A 19,752-nucleotide genomic window follows, 5' to 3' on the forward strand; every position below is an offset into this window, starting at 1 on the left:
TTTAAAATTGATTTCTTACATTTAGTTCTGTACATAAACGGTTTGAGTGATTGCAAACGTTAAAGTCCCCGCTCTATTGTCGGAGCATATCGAGAGGAGCCAAAGTTTGTGTAAGAGGCAGCGAACACTTCGGCACTTTTTATTACTAAGTTCAATCTATATCGCAATTACTTCATATTTCATACATTACCCATTTCGACATTTTCTATTGTAAGATCATACTGTACGTCATTTCATACAGTGTATATCAATATAAACAGTTCTTCTAATAATTTCCGGGTATGCAGCCGGATCCCGTCGACATTCTGCCACGATATTTCGGCCCAGAGACGTCCGGCCATCATCAGGTGAGTACACAACTACTGAAGAGCCCAGGTGCAGTCGCGGTATTTATACCGATTCTCGCGCACGTGTTGACATGCGCGGCATAGCCGAGTTGTACGTGCTGCCCTCGGTGGTGAAAGTAAAAGATCATCTAGTCATTTAGTATCGAATGACGCTGTCTATTCCGCTGTGAATGTATAATTTTAATAACAGGATTCCAAGTTTTATCCAGTTGAAAGCCGTTGTCACGATTTATAAGATTATCGGCAAGACGTATTTCCACTGATTCCTTGATTACGGAATCCCAAAATCCGGAAACCGGAGCTAAAATTTTTGTTCCATTGTATTCCATTGAATGTCCCAATGAAATACAGTGCTCTGCTACTGCCGATTTTGACGGTTGCCGCAGACGGGTGTATCTTTCATGTTCTGTACATCGTTCATGGACAGTTCTTGTCGTCTGGCCAATATATGCAGAGCCACATTCACAGGGAATTTTGTAGACGCCTGCTTTCTTCAGTTGTAAATCGTCTTTAACGGATCCAACCAGGGCCCGGTTCTTTGCTGGTGGACGGAAGATAACCTTGATTTTATTCTTCTTCAGTAATCGGCCTATTTTCGACGACACATTCCCGGCGTATGGAAGAAACGCAGTTGATTTAAAGTCGTCATCAGCGTCCTCAGTGCGCTGCTTCTTGTTATGACAGTTGCGCATGGCCTTTCTTATTTGGCGTGAAGTGTAGCCATTCTCTTTAAAAACCTTCTCCAAGTGTTCTAATTCTGCGTGGAGGTTTTCATCGTCCGATATTACATGCGCTCGATGTATTAAGGTACTGAGAACGCCGACTGTTTGTGCTGGGTGGTGGCAGCTAGACGCCTGGAGATACAGATCTGTGTGAGTCGGTTTCCTGTACACAGAATGTCCTAATGACCCATCATTTTTACGGCATACTAGCACGTCTAGAAATGGTAAAGTGCCATCTTTTTCAATCTCCATCGTGAATTTGATGTTCTCATGTAAAGAGTTTAAATGATGAAGGAATTTCTCCAGTTCCTGTCTGCCATGAGGCCATACAACAAAAGTATCATCTACGTACCGCCAGAAGACCGTAGGCTTTAAGACAGCAGACTCAAGTGCTTTCTCCTCAAAGTCCTCCATAAAGAGATTAGCTACCACAGGGGACAAAGGGCTCCCCATGGCGACGCCGTCTGTTTGTTCAAAGAATTCGTCATTGAATAGAAAGTACGTTGAGGAGAGTATATGTTCAAACAAGGCCGTCATTTCTGCACTGAATAAGTTGCCAATAAGATGTAACGATTCCATTAAAGGCACTTTGGTAAATAGTGAGACCACATCAAAGCTGACTAATAAATCCGAACTGCTAAGCTTAACTTCCTTCAAGCGACTGACAAAATCCTCGGAATTACGTATATGGTGGCAACACTTACCCACATACGGCTTTAGTAGTGAGGCCAGATATTTTGCTGTAGAATAGGTGGCAGCACCAATATTACTCACTATTAATCGTAGTGGGGCACCATCCTTGTGTATCTTGGGAAGACCGTAGAGTCTTGGTGGTACTGCATTGTGTGGTCTCAATCTCTTGATAATTTGTTCAGGTAGAGAACAGTCGTTCAAAAGGGTAGCAGTTTTCCTTGATATTCGGCTTGTTGGGTCCTTTTCAATTCTGCGGTACGTGGAATCATTTAGCTGACAATATATCTTCTCGTTGTAGGCTTCCCTTGTCAGAAGAACTGTGGCGTTACCCTTATCCGCAGGCAGTACGACTGTGCTAGTATCTTCTCTGAGGCTGCGGAGAGCAGCTCTTTCAGCTGGCGAGATGTTACTCCGTTGTGGCGCACATTTCAACAACGTTCGGCAAGATTCACGTCGAATTTCGTCTGCATTATCCGCAGGGAGACGTCTAATAGCTTCCTCAATGGAACTGATGAAATCCGTTAAAGGCAGTGAAACAGGAGTAGGGGCGAAGTTTAAACCTTTCGCAAGCACTGACATCGTCGCATCGTCAAACGATTTCTCCGTAAGGTTCACCACGGATCGTCCAGAGATAGCTTCTTGCGGCTTTCGTGTTACGAGTTGGCTAAACTTCGCACTTTGCCTGTTCGTACTGTTCCTGTGAGCCCAGTCTGCCTTGGCCCAAGATACACCGTCAATCCAGTCCCAGCTAAGGGAAGAACATCTTGCTGCAATCTTCAGATGTAAATAATATAAATTCCTGGCAACAGTGTCTAACTCACGACGCGTATAACGGATTCGTTCTCTTAATAAAGCCAGACTCGCCTTGCGTTTTATATTGTTGGCGGCCACACTATTAATAAAATGAACAACTCTGGCGAAAGTTGGAATCAAGTTATTGTTTCTACATTTCAGTAAGAAATTTAGTGAACACAGCAACCTGGCTCTTTTCTCGCGTAATTTATCCAGTACGTGGATATCCTGAACCATCTCCTCCCCGTAAAGGTATTTGATGTGACTTCTGAAATTTTCCCGGCGTATTTGTTCTTCTAATAATTTCCGGGTATGCAGCCGGATCCCGTCGACATTCTGCCACGATATTTCGGCCCAGAGACGTCCGGCCATCATCAGGTGAGTACACAACTACTGAAGAGCCCAGGTGCAGTCGCGGTATTTATACCGATTCTCGCGCACGTGTTGACATGCGCGGCATAGCCGAGTTGTACGTGCTGCCCTCGGTGGTGAAAGTAAAAGATCATCTAGTCATTTAGTATCGAATGACGCTGTCTATTCCGCTGTGAATGTATAATTTTAATAACAGGATTCCAAGTTTTATCCAGTTGAAAGCCGTTGTCACGATTTATAAGATTATCGGCAAGACGTATTTCCACTGATTCCTTGATTACGGAATCCCAAAATCCGGAAACCGGAGCTAAAATTTTTGTTCCATTGTATTCCATTGAATGTCCCAATGAAATACAGTGCTCTGCTACTGCCGATTTTGACGGTTGCCGCAGACGGGTGTATCTTTCATGTTCTGTACATCGTTCATGGACAGTTCTTGTCGTCTGGCCAATATATGCAGAGCCACATTCACAGGGAATTTTGTAGACGCCTGCTTTCTTCAGTTGTAAATCGTCTTTAACGGATCCAACCAGGGCCCGGTTCTTTGCTGGTGGACGGAAGATAACCTTGAATAACCAGAATAAAATCAAGGTTATCTTCCGTCCACCAGCAAAGAACCGGGCCCTGGTTGGATCCGTTAAAGACGATTTACAACTGAAGAAAGCAGGCGTCTACAAAATTCCCTGTGAATGTGGCTCTGCATATATTGGCCAGACGACAAGAACTGTCCATGAACGATGTACAGAACATGAAAGATACACCCGTCTGCGGCAACCGTCAAAATCGGCAGTAGCAGAGCACTGTATTTCATTGGGACATTCAATGGAATACAATGGAACAAAAATTTTAGCTCCGGTTTCCGGATTTTGGGATTCCGTAATCAAGGAATCAGTGGAAATACGTCTTGCCGATAATCTTATAAATCGTGACAACGGCTTTCAACTGGATAAAACTTGGAATCCTGTTATTAAAATTATACATTCACAGCGGAATAGACAGCGTCATTCGATACTAAATGACTAGATGATCTTTTACTTTCACCACCGAGGGCAGCACGTACAACTCGGCTATGCCGCGCATGTCAACACGTGCGCGAGAATCGGTATAAATACCGCGACTGCACCTGGGCTCTTCAGTAGTTGTGTACTCACCTGATGATGGCCGGACGTCTCTGGGCCGAAATATCGTGGCAGAATGTCGACGGGATCCGGCTGCATACCCGGAAATTATTAGAAGAACAAATACGCCGGGAAAATTTCAGAAGTCACATCAAATACCTTTACGGGGAGGAGATGGTTCAGGATATCCACGTACTGGATAAATTACGCGAGAAAAGAGCCAGGTTGCTGTGTTCACTAAATTTCTTACTGAAATGTAGAAACAATAACTTGATTCCAACTTTCGCCAGAGTTGTTCATTTTATTAATAGTGTGGCCGCCAACAATATAAAACGCAAGGCGAGTCTGGCTTTATTAAGAGAACGAATCCGTTATACGCGTCGTGAGTTAGACACTGTTGCCAGGAATTTATATTATTTACATCTGAAGATTGCAGCAAGATGTTCTTCCCTTAGCTGGGACTGGATTGACGGTGTATCTTGGGCCAAGGCAGACTGGGCTCACAGGAACAGTACGAACAGGCAAAGTGCGAAGTTTAGCCAACTCGTAACACGAAAGCCGCAAGAAGCTATCTCTGGACGATCCGTGGTGAACCTTACGGAGAAATCGTTTGACGATGCGACGATGTCAGTGCTTGCGAAAGGTTTAAACTTCGCCCCTACTCCTGTTTCACTGCCTTTAACGGATTTCATCAGTTCCATTGAGGAAGCTATTAGACGTCTCCCTGCGGATAATGCAGACGAAATTCGACGTGAATCTTGCCGAACGTTGTTGAAATGTGCGCCACAACGGAGTAACATCTCGCCAGCTGAAAGAGCTGCTCTCCGCAGCCTCAGAGAAGATACTAGCACAGTCGTACTGCCTGCGGATAAGGGTAACGCCACAGTTCTTCTGACAAGGGAAGCCTACAACGAGAAGATATATTGTCAGCTAAATGATTCCACGTACCGCAGAATTGAAAAGGACCCAACAAGCCGAATATCAAGGAAAACTGCTACCCTTTTGAACGACTGTTCTCTACCTGAACAAATTATCAAGAGATTGAGACCACACAATGCAGTACCACCAAGACTCTACGGTCTTCCCAAGATACACAAGGATGGTGCCCCACTACGATTAATAGTGAGTAATATTGGTGCTGCCACCTATTCTACAGCAAAATATCTGGCCTCACTACTAAAGCCGTATGTGGGTAAGTGTTGCCACCATATACGTAATTCCGAGGATTTTGTCAGTCGCTTGAAGGAAGTTAAGCTTAGCAGTTCGGATTTATTAGTCAGCTTTGATGTGGTCTCACTATTTACCAAAGTGCCTTTAATGGAATCGTTACATCTTATTGGCAACTTATTCAGTGCAGAAATGACGGCCTTGTTTGAACATATACTCTCCTCAACGTACTTTCTATTCAATGACGAATTCTTTGAACAAACAGACGGCGTCGCCATGGGGAGCCCTTTGTCCCCTGTGGTAGCTAATCTCTTTATGGAGGACTTTGAGGAGAAAGCACTTGAGTCTGCTGTCTTAAAGCCTACGGTCTTCTGGCGGTACGTAGATGATACTTTTGTTGTATGGCCTCATGGCAGACAGGAACTGGAGAAATTCCTTCATCATTTAAACTCTTTACATGAGAACATCAAATTCACGATGGAGATTGAAAAAGATGGCACTTTACCATTTCTAGACGTGCTAGTATGCCGTAAAAATGATGGGTCATTAGGACATTCTGTGTACAGGAAACCGACTCACACAGATCTGTATCTCCAGGCGTCTAGCTGCCACCACCCAGCACAAACAGTCGGCGTTCTCAGTACCTTAATACATCGAGCGCATGTAATATCGGACGATGAAAACCTCCACGCAGAATTAGAACACTTGGAGAAGGTTTTTAAAGAGAATGGCTACACTTCACGCCAAATAAGAAAGGCCATGCGCAACTGTCATAACAAGAAGCAGCGCACTGAGGACGCTGATGACGACTTTAAATCAACTGCGTTTCTTCCATACGCCGGGAATGTGTCGTCGAAAATAGGCCGATTACTGAAGAAGAATAAAATCAAGGTTATCTTCCGTCCACCAGCAAAGAACCGGGCCCTGGTTGGATCCGTTAAAGACGATTTACAACTGAAGAAAGCAGGCGTCTACAAAATTCCCTGTGAATGTGGCTCTGCATATATTGGCCAGACGACAAGAACTGTCCATGAACGATGTACAGAACATGAAAGATACACCCGTCTGCGGCAACCGTCAAAATCGGCAGTAGCAGAGCACTGTATTTCATTGGGACATTCAATGGAATACAATGGAACAAAAATTTTAGCTCCGGTTTCCGGATTTTGGGATTCCGTAATCAAGGAATCAGTGGAAATACGTCTTGCCGATAATCTTATAAATCGTGACAACGGCTTTCAACTGGATAAAACTTGGAATCCTGTTATTAAAATTATACATTCACAGCGGAATAGACAGCGTCATTCGATACTAAATGACTAGATGATCTTTTACTTTCACCACCGAGGGCAGCACGTACAACTCGGCTATGCCGCGCATGTCAACACGTGCGCGAGAATCGGTATAAATACCGCGACTGCACCTGGGCTCTTCAGTAGTTGTGTACTCACCTGATGATGGCCGGACGTCTCTGGGCCGAAATATCGTGGCAGAATGTCGACGGGATCCGGCTGCATACCCGGAAATTATTAGAAGAACAAATACGCCGGGAAAATTTCAGAAGTCACATCAATATAAACAGTGTCGGATGCTGAAGCGCGGAATGATCTTATATTGGAAACGCCAAAACAGATAATATGTGAGATATAAAAAAAATAAACGGCTGAAAGCAAGGAGAAATTACAGCAGCTGCTTTTCTCAAGGGCATAAAAGTTGACCCTATGGCTTATCGATGAGAGCATCCTCTTGGGTAAAAGATTCCGGAGGTGAAATAGCCGCCCATTCAGATCTCCAGGCAGGGACTACACTAGAGAATGTCATTAGGAACAACCATTCGGAGGCTCGGAGGGTGGAATGTTGGATCCCTTAACCAAGTAGGGATGTTAGAAAATTTTAAAAGAGAAACGGATAGGTTGAAGTTAGATATGCCAGGAATTAGTGAATTGCGTTGGCAGGACGAACAGGAAGACTAGAGCTTCATATGCAGCTGCAATTTGTGGTCAACATTTTCCTAAATGAAGAGAAAAAAATCATAGGGTGACGTCTCCATTTTGATGATTGATGACTTCTGCGTTTTTAACCTACGACCTGCATGGTTATTGCTTGCGCTTTACTTATATTTTGTGCTCCGTCATAATGAGTAAATTTTGCTTTGTTTTTGGTACTTGTACAGTACTAAGACCACCTTATAAATAGGAGACGTATAACAGAAGAAGCGGTAGCTCTAACTTTTTTTCCACTGGGCGTACCTAAAAACATCGAGATTATATGTGACGGCCTAGAGAAAAACAAAATGAAGGCATTCGGCTGCTCGTGTTTTACGTAAATCCACTTCCTTACCTACATCAATCGCCATGTTTCATCATCACAAGGCGTTCTGCCTAATGGCAGGCTACAAGCACCATTGCTGTCTCTATCTGATCCTGTTCGAGACCAGCTGCTTCATTTTCTAGTATCTTCCTCTTTTCGCTTCATCCAGCATTTTTCTGCTTCTCCCTACTATTTTCTTCTGTCCTTCGCCTCTACGTTCGATACTTGTTGTTACAATTTATTTCCCTTGCAGTATAGGCAACAGCCAAATTGCGCTCCTTTTCTTAACCTGTTTTAGGAGAGTTCTCTGCTCCTATACCTTTTCGATTACTTCACTGTCCTTCACTTTATCCACCCATCTTATTTCCTCCACTGTCCTCCAAGTGTCGTCCTAACCGCCGTCTGCTTCACGTCTGCTGTGCAGCGAGCTACGTTAATTTAAATATTAACTGTATTTCTATTACTTGTCACTTCTTCTTCCGTGTGTTTTTGCTTTTAGGAAGCTTTAATTGTCTAGTGCTAGTAATAGTGTTCCATAGATCTCGTGTTTGTTTTGAATACAGTCAGAGAGAGTCCCTTTAGTCAACCATAGTGCCAGTAGTGCTAGTGTTTGTTTTCAATACAGTCCAGAGACAGGTAGTGCTATTTTCATTGTTTTCTACAAGAAGTGGTTAGCAATCACAGTTTAGTCAGTCAGCCGCCTTTAGTGAATTAGCAGTCTAGTTAAAAGTTGATTAAGTCTCTTCAGTAAATTGATTCCTTAGGATGGAAAGGATGTGTGACTGCTGTGTACGGACGCAGGAGGAGCTGGCCACTGTTCGCCAACAGCTGAGCGTGTTGATGGCCGCGGTCAGCCGTCTTCAGGCTGCTGCCTCGGAGTGTAGCGGCAGTGGGGAGTCTGGTGCGTCGCAAGGTACACCCCAGGTGTTACACGCTTCACCCACTGTCCCTGCTGTCGAGACATCTTCGCGGGTACCGGGCGCGGTTGGGCCACCCTCTCCCCAAGGGGAGTGGCGGGTTCAGCGGCGTTCGCGGCGCACGAGGCGGAGGGTCAATGTGGAGGCTGGCCGTGTGGCATCGCCCGCTCTGCCTGTGAGTGGACATGTGGCTGCTCCTTCAGCAAGGTCCGAGCAGGCACATGGGGGGAGGGGTTTATTAGTTATTGGGAGCTCCAACGTTAGGCGGGTGATGGAGCCCCTTAGGGAAATAGCGGAAAGGTCGGGGAAGAAGGCCAGTGTTCACTCTGTCTGCTTGCCGGGGGGTCTCATCCAAGATGTGGAGGAGGCCCTACCGGCGCGATAGAGAGCACTGAGTGCACCCGACTGCAAATTGTTGCTCATGTCGGCACCAATGACTCCTGCCGTCTGGGTTCAGAGGTGATCCTCAGTTCGTACAGGCGGTTGGCGGAATTGGTGAAGGCGGAAAGCCTCGCTCGCGGGGTGGAATCAGAGCTAACTATTTGTAGTATCGTTCCCAAAACCGATCGCGGTCCTCTGGTTTGGAGCCGAGTGGAAGGTTTAAACCAGAGGCTCAGACGATTCTGCGGAGAGCTGGGGTGCAAATTTCTCGACCTCCGCTATCGGGTGGAGAAATGTAGGATCCCCCTGAATAGGTCAGGCGTGCACTACACGCCGGAAGGGGCTACAAGGGTAGCGGAGTACGTGTGGAGTGCACATGGGGGTTTTTTAGGTTAGAGAATTCCCTCCCTAGGCCCGACAAGACGCCTCCTGAGACGCGGCAAGGTAGGAGTAAGCAAAATGCAACAAGGAATAGCAATATTAATGTGCTAATAGTAAACTGCAGGAGCGTCTATATAAAGGTCCCAGAACTGCTCTCATTAATAAACGGTCACAACGCCCATATAGTACTTGGGTCAGAAAGTTGGCTGAAACCACATTTAAACAGTAATGAAATCCTAAACTCAGATTGGAATGTATACCGCAGAGACAGGCTGGACAGTGAAGCGGAGGCGTGTTTATAGCGATAAGAAGTGCAATAGTATCTAAGGAAATTGACTGAGATCCGAATTGTGAAATGATTTGGGTGAAGGTCACGGTTAAAGCAGGCTCAGACATGGTAATTGGATGTCTCTATAGGCCCCCGGGCTCAGCAGCTGTTGTGGCTCAGCACCTGAAGAATAATTTGGAAAATATTTCGAGTAGATTTCCCCACCATGTTATAGTTCTGGGTGGAGATTTTAATTTGCCGGATATAGACTGGGAGACTCAAACGTTCATAACAGGTGGCAGGGACAAAGAATCCAGTGAAATATTTTTAAGTGCTTTATCTGAAAACTACCTTGAGCAGTTAAACAGAGAACCGACTCGTGGCGAGAACATATTAGACCTTCTGGTGACAAACAGACCCGAACTATTTGAATCAGTTAATGCTGAACAGGGAATCAGCGATCATAAAGCGGTTACTGCATCGATGATTTCAGCGGTAAATACAAATATTAAAAAAGGTAGGAAGATTTTTCTGTTTAGCAAAAGTGACAAAAAGCAGATTACAGAGTACCAGACGGCTCAACACCAAAGTTTTGTCTCAAGTACAGATAGTGTTGAGGATCAGTGGACAAAGTTCAAAACCATCGTACAATATGCGTTAGATGAGTATGTGCCAAGCAAGATCGTAAGAGATGGAAAAGAGCCACCGTGGTACAACAACCGAGTTAGAAAACTGCTGCGGAAGCAAAGGGAACTTCACAGCAAACATAAACATAGCCAAAGCCTTGCAGACAAACAAAAATTACGCGAAGCGAAATGTAGTGTGAGGAGGGCTATGCGAGAGGCTTTCAATGAATTCGAAAGTGAAGTTCTATGTAGTGACTTGGCGGAAAATCCTAAGAGATTTTGGTCCTATGTCAAAGCGGTAGGTGGATCAAAACAAAATGTCCAGACACTCTGTGACCAAAATGGTACTGAAACAGAGGATGACAGACTAAAGGCCGAAATACTAAATATCTTCTTCCAGAGCTGTTTCACAGAGGAAGACTGCACTGTGCTTTCTTCTCTAGATTGTCGCACAGTAGACAAAATGGTAGATATCGAAATAGACGACAGAGGGATAGAGAAACAATTAAGATCGCTCAATGGAGGAAAGGCCGCTGGTCCTGATGGGATACCAGTTTGATTTTACACAGAGTACGCAAAGGAACTTGCCCCCCTTCTTGCAGCGGTGTACAGTAGGTCCCTAGAAGAGCGAAGCGTTCCAAAGGATTGGAAAAGGGCAGAGGTCATCCCCGTTTTCAAGAAGGGACGTCGAACAGATGTGCAGAACTATAGACCTATATCTCTAACGTCGATCAGTTGTAGAATTTTGGAACACGTATTATGTTCGAGTATAATGCCTCTTCTGGAGACTAGAAATCTACTCTGTAGGAATCAGTATGGATTTCGAAAAAGGCGGTCGTGTGAAACCCAGCTCGCGCTATTCGTCCACGAGACTCAGACGGCCTTAGACACGGGTTCACAGGTAGATGTCGTGTTTCTTGACTTCCGCAAGGCGTTTGACACAGTTCCCCACAGTCGTTTAATGAACAAAGTAAGAGCATATGGACTATCAGATCAATTGTGTGATTGGATTGAGGAGTTCCTAGATAACAAAACGCAGCATGTCATTCTCAATGGAGAGAAGCCTTCCGAAGTAAGAGTGATTTCAGGTGTGCCGCAGGGTAGTGTCATAGGACCGTTGCTATTCACAATATACATAAATGACCTGGTGGATGACATCGGAAGTTCACTGGGGCTTTTTGCAGATGATGCTGTGGTGTATCGAGAGGTTGCAACAATGGAAAATTGTACTGAAATGCAGGAGGATCTGCAGCGAATTGACGCATGGTGCACGGAATGGCAATTGAATCTCAATGTAGACACGTGTAATGTGCTGCGAATACATAGAAAGATAGGTCCCTTATCAGTTAGCTACAAAATAGCAGGTCAGCAACTGGAAGCAGTTAATTCCATAAATTATCTGGGAGTGCGCATTAGGAGTGATTTAAAATAGAATGATCATATAAAGTTGATAGTCGGTAACGCAGATGCCAGACTGAGATTCATTGGAAGAATCCTGGGGAAATGCAGTCCGAAAACAAAGAAAGTAGGTTACAGTACGCTTGTTCGCCCACTGCTTGAATGCTGCTCAGCAGTGTGGGATCCGCACCAGATAGGGTTGATAGAAGAGATAGAGAAGATCCAACGGAGAGCAGTGCGCTTCGTTACAGGATCATTTAGTAATCGCGAAAGCGTTACGGAGATGATAGATAAACTCCAGTGGAAGACTCTGCAGGAGAGACGCTCAGTAGCTCGGTACGGGCTTTTGTTAAAGTTTCGAGAACATACCTTCACCGAAGAGTCAAGCAGTATATTGCTCCCTCCTACGTATATCTCGAGAAGAGACCATGAGGATAAAATCAGAGAGATTAGAGCCCACACAGAAGCATACCGACAATCCTTCTTTCCACGTACAATACGAAACTGGAATAGAAGGGAGAACCGATAGAGGTACTCAGGGTACCCTCCGCCACACACCGTCAGGTGGCTTGCGGAGTATGGATGTAGATGTAGAAACCCATGTCTCGAATGCTTCAATTTTCTCTCACACACACTTCTTCAGTAACCAGTTTTCACAGCCGTACAGAAAAGCACGCTACACGTAGCATTCAACCAACTTCTTCCTTAACTCCGACACCATTTCGGTGTATAGTAATCGTTTGTTTTTCTGGAAAGCTTACTTTACCATTGCAATTCGTAATTTTTTTTCGCTCATCCAGTAACAAGTTAACATGTTACTCAAATAGCTGTACTGTACAACCCGTTCCACTTTCATACCTTCTTTGTCACGTACTCTCATCGTGTCGGTTTCCTGTGTGTTGATTTTCATTCCATACTCTTGCAATCGTTCTTCAATTGTGGATAGTGCTCTATGAAGAGACACTGTTTTAGCTTCAAGCAGCACAATGTCATTCCAGCCTCATATTCTTACTTATTCGTTGTCTACGTCTCTGCTTCATTATCAGGTCTTCGATGAATGGTAAATAGAACTGGTGATTACAGGAGTACTCTGCAATTCGCACTTCAGTGCTTAGCAGAGCTTTCAAAGAATCACTTTCAGACTATTTCTCTTCCGCTCAGTTCTCGAATAGCACGTGAGAAAAACGAATATCCAAATCATTCCGTGAAAGCTATGATCCATCCTATTTTATCATAGTGATAATTTCTTCCGATGTATGTGGGAATGTAATCGCGAGCTGCTTTGCGTTGACAGGGTCACATGCTCCCTGTAACAGAGTCAACGGTATCGACGTTGTCGTGCAGTGCGGTACACGGTTTATACAAGATAAGAGCAACTGACACTATAAAACCCCCAGATAAATCTGGAGAGCTCAGAGCGTCACAAGATAACGGTAAATCATATCCACGATCATCGCTCTTTACTGGCATTACCAGAGAAAGCATCTGCCGTATCAATATCTGGTAACAAAGATGTATTTGTGTTAAGAATATATACGGCAATGGGAAAAGAGCTAGACACATACGTATGTCTCAGGACGTCCTCATACAGCACGTAAAAGCTGTAATGGACGTAGAGCTTTATGATTTTTGTGACGTCACTTCCTGTTACTTCACATTGTGAAGGAGTGAAACACGAAATAAGTTCTGCGATATGTCGCCAACGTGCTACGAAACGTTGAACCAGTAAGAGGCGAGAATACTCGCTACATCACAAGCAGTATTTGGCAGACGCCATACTGGATTTCGACGTTTTCATTTGAAACCTATACTTCGTGGGTTTTATGTTACAACTTTTATATATATATCATTATCCGTACGATTTTTTGTAATAATATGCAGATGTAGTTTCATGATATTGGCGGTTAAGGAATTTTTATATCATAACTTGCGAAAAAAATGTATACCGTTTTAAGGCAGTGGTACGTTGAAGATTAATCAAAACGTTTAGTTTGTTATAATTAAATGTCAGTTAATAACATATCGGCGATTAAAGCATTCAGGAGAGTATAACATAAAAAATATGATATGTCACACAAGTAGAGCACAGTGTAGTGGATAGAGGCGCGATGATTTGAGGTCAAGTGCAGGAGGTTTGTGTGCTCCTATATGCAAAATATTGAAACGTCCTGGCAAATTAAAACTGTAGACTCGAACTCGGAAACTTTGCCTTTCGCGGGCAAGTGCTCTAGCATCTGAGCTACCCAAGTACAACTGAGGACTCGTCCTCACAGCTTTACTTCCGCCAGTAACTCGTCTCTTACATTCCAAACTTCACAGAAGCTCTCCTGAGAACCTTGCAGAACTAGCACTCCAGGAAGAAAGGATATCGCGGAGACATGGCTTAGCCACAGCCTGGAGGATGCTTCCAGAATGACATTTTCACTCCCCCCGGCCTGTGGTTAAGCCACTCCTGTGATAGGTAGTTGGGTTACCCCCACAACGATTCTTTCCAGACGGTAAGTGATATTTGTGATGAGTTTCGTTGGAATCGGTTCAGTATTTAGGAGGAGATGTTGAACATACATATATATATATAAACATACATATACACATACATACATACGTACGTACATTTTTATAATATGTATGGATGTGTACTATGGCAGAGCATTGCTGGAGGTTTGTATATGATTACTTATTTAAATAGCAACCATGACGATGAAGTAATCATAATGTAATTTTATTTGAGTAGCAGTGTTACTTTATCTGTTTGTTTTATCCTGTAATTTACGAAATATTAGAAACAGTGCCAGACGTTTTGGGTGGAACATCTTTGACTCATCTCACGGGGATCTGTCAGTGTCCGCAGTAGAATCAACGAGAGCGAACTGTCGACGGTAGTAACTGGAAACTAGTCTGTATGCTTAACTTGTCATAATTACTATTTAAAGAGGATTAATATTAATCAGAGAATGCGAGATTATGTGCAGTGCTCAATTAGAAGGATCGTTTGTAATTACTTCATCTGCTCTACTCACTAACTGTTGATTTACACCGTGTTAACAATATTTTCAAACGTATTTGCTGTATATCCTTCCTCACCGATCGCGCCATTCTTTTGGAAGCAAATAACAACATGCTAATAGAGCATAATGTAGATTCACGCTCGTAATGACGTGTGGGTGTAGGGTAGGAGTGAAAAAGTGGTGTACCACACGACGCGTGAATATCTAGATTTTATTCATCCAGTATTTGAGAAAAGGGCACATAGTAACTTGCAACATGCTTTACACATAACTTCAAATCTTTAAGGCACTTTTCCTCGCTGACAACCTCCAAAAAATAATGAAAGGAAGAAAATTTGTCGCTAACTACATTTTCGCCGTTCAAGTAGTGAAACTGGCGCATCAGGTATGACGTCCTAATTTATTACCCTTTACTACAAACTGCATTCGCGACACATTTTGCAGATAGTATTCACATATACCATTTAATGTAGCAGTAAAATTATATCATTGTACGGCACATACTTCTGGAGATATGACGTAACAAATACTGAGCTGTTTGAAACCGAAACTGCAGGACGACATTCGCTAGAGATACATGTGATGTGTGTGTACTGGGTGGTCTACTTAAAGTAAAGCTAGTTACAGAGATCCACTGTAGGCTGTAATTATCAAGTGTCAACGAAACTTGGTAGATATGCTAATGTGTTATTGCGGAACCGATATAAGCTGGAAAAAAATCAACTCCAATTTTGACCACCAGGTGCAAATTTGGCGCTCTACAGCATCTTGTCGACGCCTCCGGTGCTCATATTGAAAAAAATTGTGTAAGCAGCAGTTAGTAATAAAATCAACATTATGCCCTTCTCACCTGTTTGCTCTTTCCTGTCCACGTCCTGTTCCTTTCATTACATATGGAAACATTTATATATGTCTTTCTTGCACTCACAGTGCTAGATTTGCAGCTGGTGGCCAAAATTGGAAATAATTTTTTCCAGAGTAAATCGGTCCTTCATTAACGCATCAGAATGTCTACCAAGTTTCACTAACCCATACGATAATTACAGCCCACATCACACCTGTGTGAGTAGCTGGACCTTAATTACAACCATCGGGTACTAATACGTGTGAAATATGTTAAATATGAGGGCGTGCTGAAAACTAATTCCTCCGATTTTTTTATGTGAAATCTCTTAAAGCTTTTTAAATAAAATCAAATTCACTAACATTCTACATATGGATTCTTCATGTCTACATCCTTGTGTTTATTTCTCAACATAGTCACCCTGATGACGAACGCATTTCTGAGACTGAGAGACCAATTTGTTGATACCATCGCTGTAGAATGTTTGACTTTTCTGACGGTGCAACAACCTCATATCTGCATGCACCGCGTCACCACTATCAAAGTGAAGCCCTCGAAGGTTTTCTTTAGGTTTTGGAAACAGATGAAAGTTGGATGGGACCAAGTCGCGACAGTATGGAGGATGATCAATGACAGTGAACCCAAGGTGTCGGATTCTTGCAGACATCGCAGCTCTGTCATGGTAAAGGTGAGGATGTTCCATCTACGGATGAACTATTTGATTTCGAGTCTAGATTACAGCACGTTGTTTCTCACGTACTGGCGTAGTCACGTTACACACCGCCAAACTACACGCTACTATTCAGAGTCCTCTAAGGGCAGAGGGATGCAAATATGTAAACATGAAGAATAAAGATATAGAATGTTAATAATGTTCGTTTTATGTAAAAATCTTTAAGAGGTTTCACATAAAAAATTCAGCAGCATTACTTTCCGTAGACCCTCGTATATGTGAAAGATATGATGCGGGCAAAGCACAGGTAAACAGCTCCTCTTAAGCCTTTGGATCGATGGGATCAGAACCAGCAGACTGCTTTTGGGGTAGGGGTGATTACGTGGAGAGAGAAGGGGTGAGGAGGAGACGAGCAGAAAGAGAGAATAACGAGGAAATGGACACAGGTAGGTGGCAGGAGGTGATGGATAACGAGAGGAGGAAGAACGATTTTGAGTTAGAGCGAGTGAGGAGGAGATAGAGGTGGAGGAGGAGATGGATGGAGAAAGGAAAGAGGAGGGGACTGACAGTGAGAGGGGGAAAGAAGGAATGGATAGAGAGACGGGATGGAGGATATGGACCTGACAAAGGAAAAAGGAGGAGACGCACAGAGAAAGGAACGAGGAGGAAATGGACAGAATGGACAGAAAGAGAGGAAGAGGAGGAGGGGGAGATAGACTGTGAGAGGAGGGAGGAGGAGATGGGCAAAGAGAGGGGGAAGAAGGAAGTGAATAGAGAGAGGGGAAGAGGGAGGGACAGAGAGAGTGGGAAGGAAGAGACTAATAGAAAATTGACGAAGATCCATACCTGGGCAACGCCGATTACTCTGCTAGTTTAGGTACATTACGCCTCCTGTGCTCGGTGGTCAGGCACGTGCAAGGCAGGAAAGAACTGTAGCGGCTACAGAAACCAATTTGGGTGTAACGAATTGGAATAAAAAGCTACAAAGTCGGTCCCAGTCAGGCAATAAATCCGTGCTACTAAGAAAACGTGCGAGTAACGAAACGCAATAAAGAGTACCGAATAGACACTTAGAGTCTCGTAAGAAACCTGTTACTCAGTAAAGAATAAAAACGATTTGTAACTGTCCTAGTCTCAGCAGGACATTTTCCATGCGCTTAATATGGATGTAACTACATCCAGCAGTTAGCACCTGTGAAAAATAGAAAGCCAAATCGTGGTTCTGTTTCTAAGTAAACGAGTGTGTACACCGTTGTCGGGTATTGTCTCAGTAGTGCGATTAAACTCGTGGCTCCCTATGAGAAAGGACACAGTTCTTAGTAATTTATTGGTAGTCATTTAGTGAGAACAAATTAGTCGTCTATATGCGAGACAATCTAAGCAGCTTCTTGGATAGTTTGCAGATGATGCTGTCGTTTACTGTCTAGTAAACTCATCAGAGGGTCAAAACGCATTGCAGAATGATTTAGAGAAGACTTCTGTATGGGGTGGAAAGAGGTAATCGTCACAAAATAATAAAAAGTGTGAGGTCCTCCACATGAGTACTGAAAAAATCCCGCTAAATTTCGGTTACGCAACAAATAACATAACTTAATGACTGTAGATTCAACTAAAGACTTAGCGATTACAGTTAAAAAACAACTTCAATTGGAAGCATCACACAGAAAATATTGTGGGTATGGTGAAAGAAAGACTGCGTTTTATTGGCAGAACACTTAGAAGTGCAACAAACCTACCAATACGACTGCCTACACTACGCTTCTCCGTCCTCTTCGGGAGTGCTTCTACATGGTATGTGATCCTTACCAAATACTTGTAAAACTGACGGAGCGTACCGGAAAATTTCAAATAAGGGCCGCTCGTTTTCGCTCTACAAAATAGGAAGAAGGTGTCACGGGTATGATAAGCGACTGGGGGTGGCGATCATTAAAATCGGTGAGATCTTTTCGCAAACTTTCAATCATCAAATTTCTTCTCCTTTTGAGAAAATATTTTGTTGGCTCCCACCTCCATAAGGTGAACTGAACACGCTAACAAAATAAGAGAAATCAGAGCACACACGGAAAATTTTGGCGTTCATTTTTCCCACATGCTATTCGACAGTGGAATGGTCGACGAATGGTCCAGGGACCCTCTGCCGAGCACTAGAGTGTTAATTACAGAGCAGTCATGCAGATGTAGATGTAGATGTGACACAGGTGCTGCGCTGGCAAAGTCTTCACACACTGCTTCGCCAAACCTCAGTTAGCGTCCTTGGCCGCTGCTGTCCGTGACCTCAGCCACTCCGCACATACGGTCCGCCTCACAAGCAATGCTGTAGGAACAAACCTTTGATCCTCACGGAAGGTCGTCTGTCGTCATCTCGTGTTTCATTTGCATCCCACTAGATTCTCAGTTGCAGCTCGGGAACAAAGATTTTTAATGCCCACGTCCGGTTTTATTCATGCACGAACAGCAGCTACATCCGTGAGCAATTGAATCAGAAAGTAACTACTGTGTCCGAGACAGCGCGCTCATAGGGAATGGAATAGTTCGGTATGCCAGGTGAAAGTAGAGCGAAGGATGAGTAAGAAGTGCGATATCAATCCATCTGGTCGAGCCAGATCGTAAGTGACCGAAGCGTGCGAACAAAATGGCAGTAGAAATTAAATTTTCTCTTGTAACAGACAGTACACTAACATGAATCTTGTGCCTAGGTCCTTAACAAATAAATGGGTAAGAAATGAAAGAGGAAGAGAGAATTGGTAGAAAGAGAGAGAGGGCGCTCGCGCTGGTGAATACACGTCATGAGAAGGCAATTAAGGGATTAGGACACAAAGAGAAGATATACGGGTCGAAGACGAAATATTGAGAAAAATGGAGGATTGTGTCCTCGAGAGAGTAGTCGGGGCAGTCAGATCAGTCGAAGAGGATTCTTAATTGAAAGATTCTCAGTTGTACCCGTCCAGATGAGCCAGACAGTCAATCAGCTGGAACCTGTGTGCCGTTTCAAAGTGTAGACCACGTTCAATCATCGCTTACCTATCCAGTAAAAGTCTCGCGGACGAAATTCGGTAAGCTGGGATACAAAAAATGGTTGAAATGGCTCTGAGCACTATGGGACTTAACATCTGTGGTCATCAGTCCCCTAGAACTTAGAACTACTTAAACCTAACTAACCTAAGGACATCACACACATCCATGCCCGAGGCAGGATTCGAACCTGCGACCGTAGCGGTCACGCGGCTGCGATACATGTAGCAGTATTCTTGCTGCGGACTTCACAGTCAGGAGGTTCCAAGACGTGGTTCTCGTAGAGCGACGGAACAATGAAACTTTGTCAGTGGCTGTGTGTTCTGGCATTAACTCCCACGCTCGGGACGCGACTGTAAGCTCCAGTCTATCTTGTGACCTTACGAAAAATTGAATAAGAAGTAAATAGTGAGTTGCAGAATGGAAATGTTCGGTGTGGAGCGACTGTGATATGGGCAGATCCTATTCTGGCTCATGACGTGACAGTACATCCACGTCTATACTCCGCAAGCTACCTGATGGTGTGTGGCGGAGGGTACTTCTGCTACCGTAGTCTTTTCCCTCCTTTACTGTTCCATTCACGAATGGTGCGTGGCAAGAACGACTGGTGATAAAACTCCTTATGGGTTGTAATGTCTCTGATTTTCTCGTCGTAGCCATTTCACGAGACGTATATGGGAAGAAATAAAATGTTCGCTACCCTTCCAGGAACGTATACTCTCG

At 43.9% G+C, this 19,752-nt stretch overlaps 1 protein-coding gene across 1 annotated transcript in view; it reads right to left on the reverse strand.

Moving 5' to 3' along the window:
- The window catches only part of LOC126299349 (uncharacterized), a 353,572-nt gene that overhangs the window by 194,887 nt on the left and 138,933 nt on the right, over nucleotides 1-19,752 (reverse strand). The gene's annotated exons all lie outside the window — the stretch shown is intronic.

Source organism: Schistocerca gregaria, chromosome X (assembly GCF_023897955.1).
Source record: "Schistocerca gregaria isolate iqSchGreg1 chromosome X, iqSchGreg1.2, whole genome shotgun sequence".
Taxonomy (NCBI): Eukaryota; Metazoa; Arthropoda; class Insecta; order Orthoptera; family Acrididae; genus Schistocerca; species Schistocerca gregaria.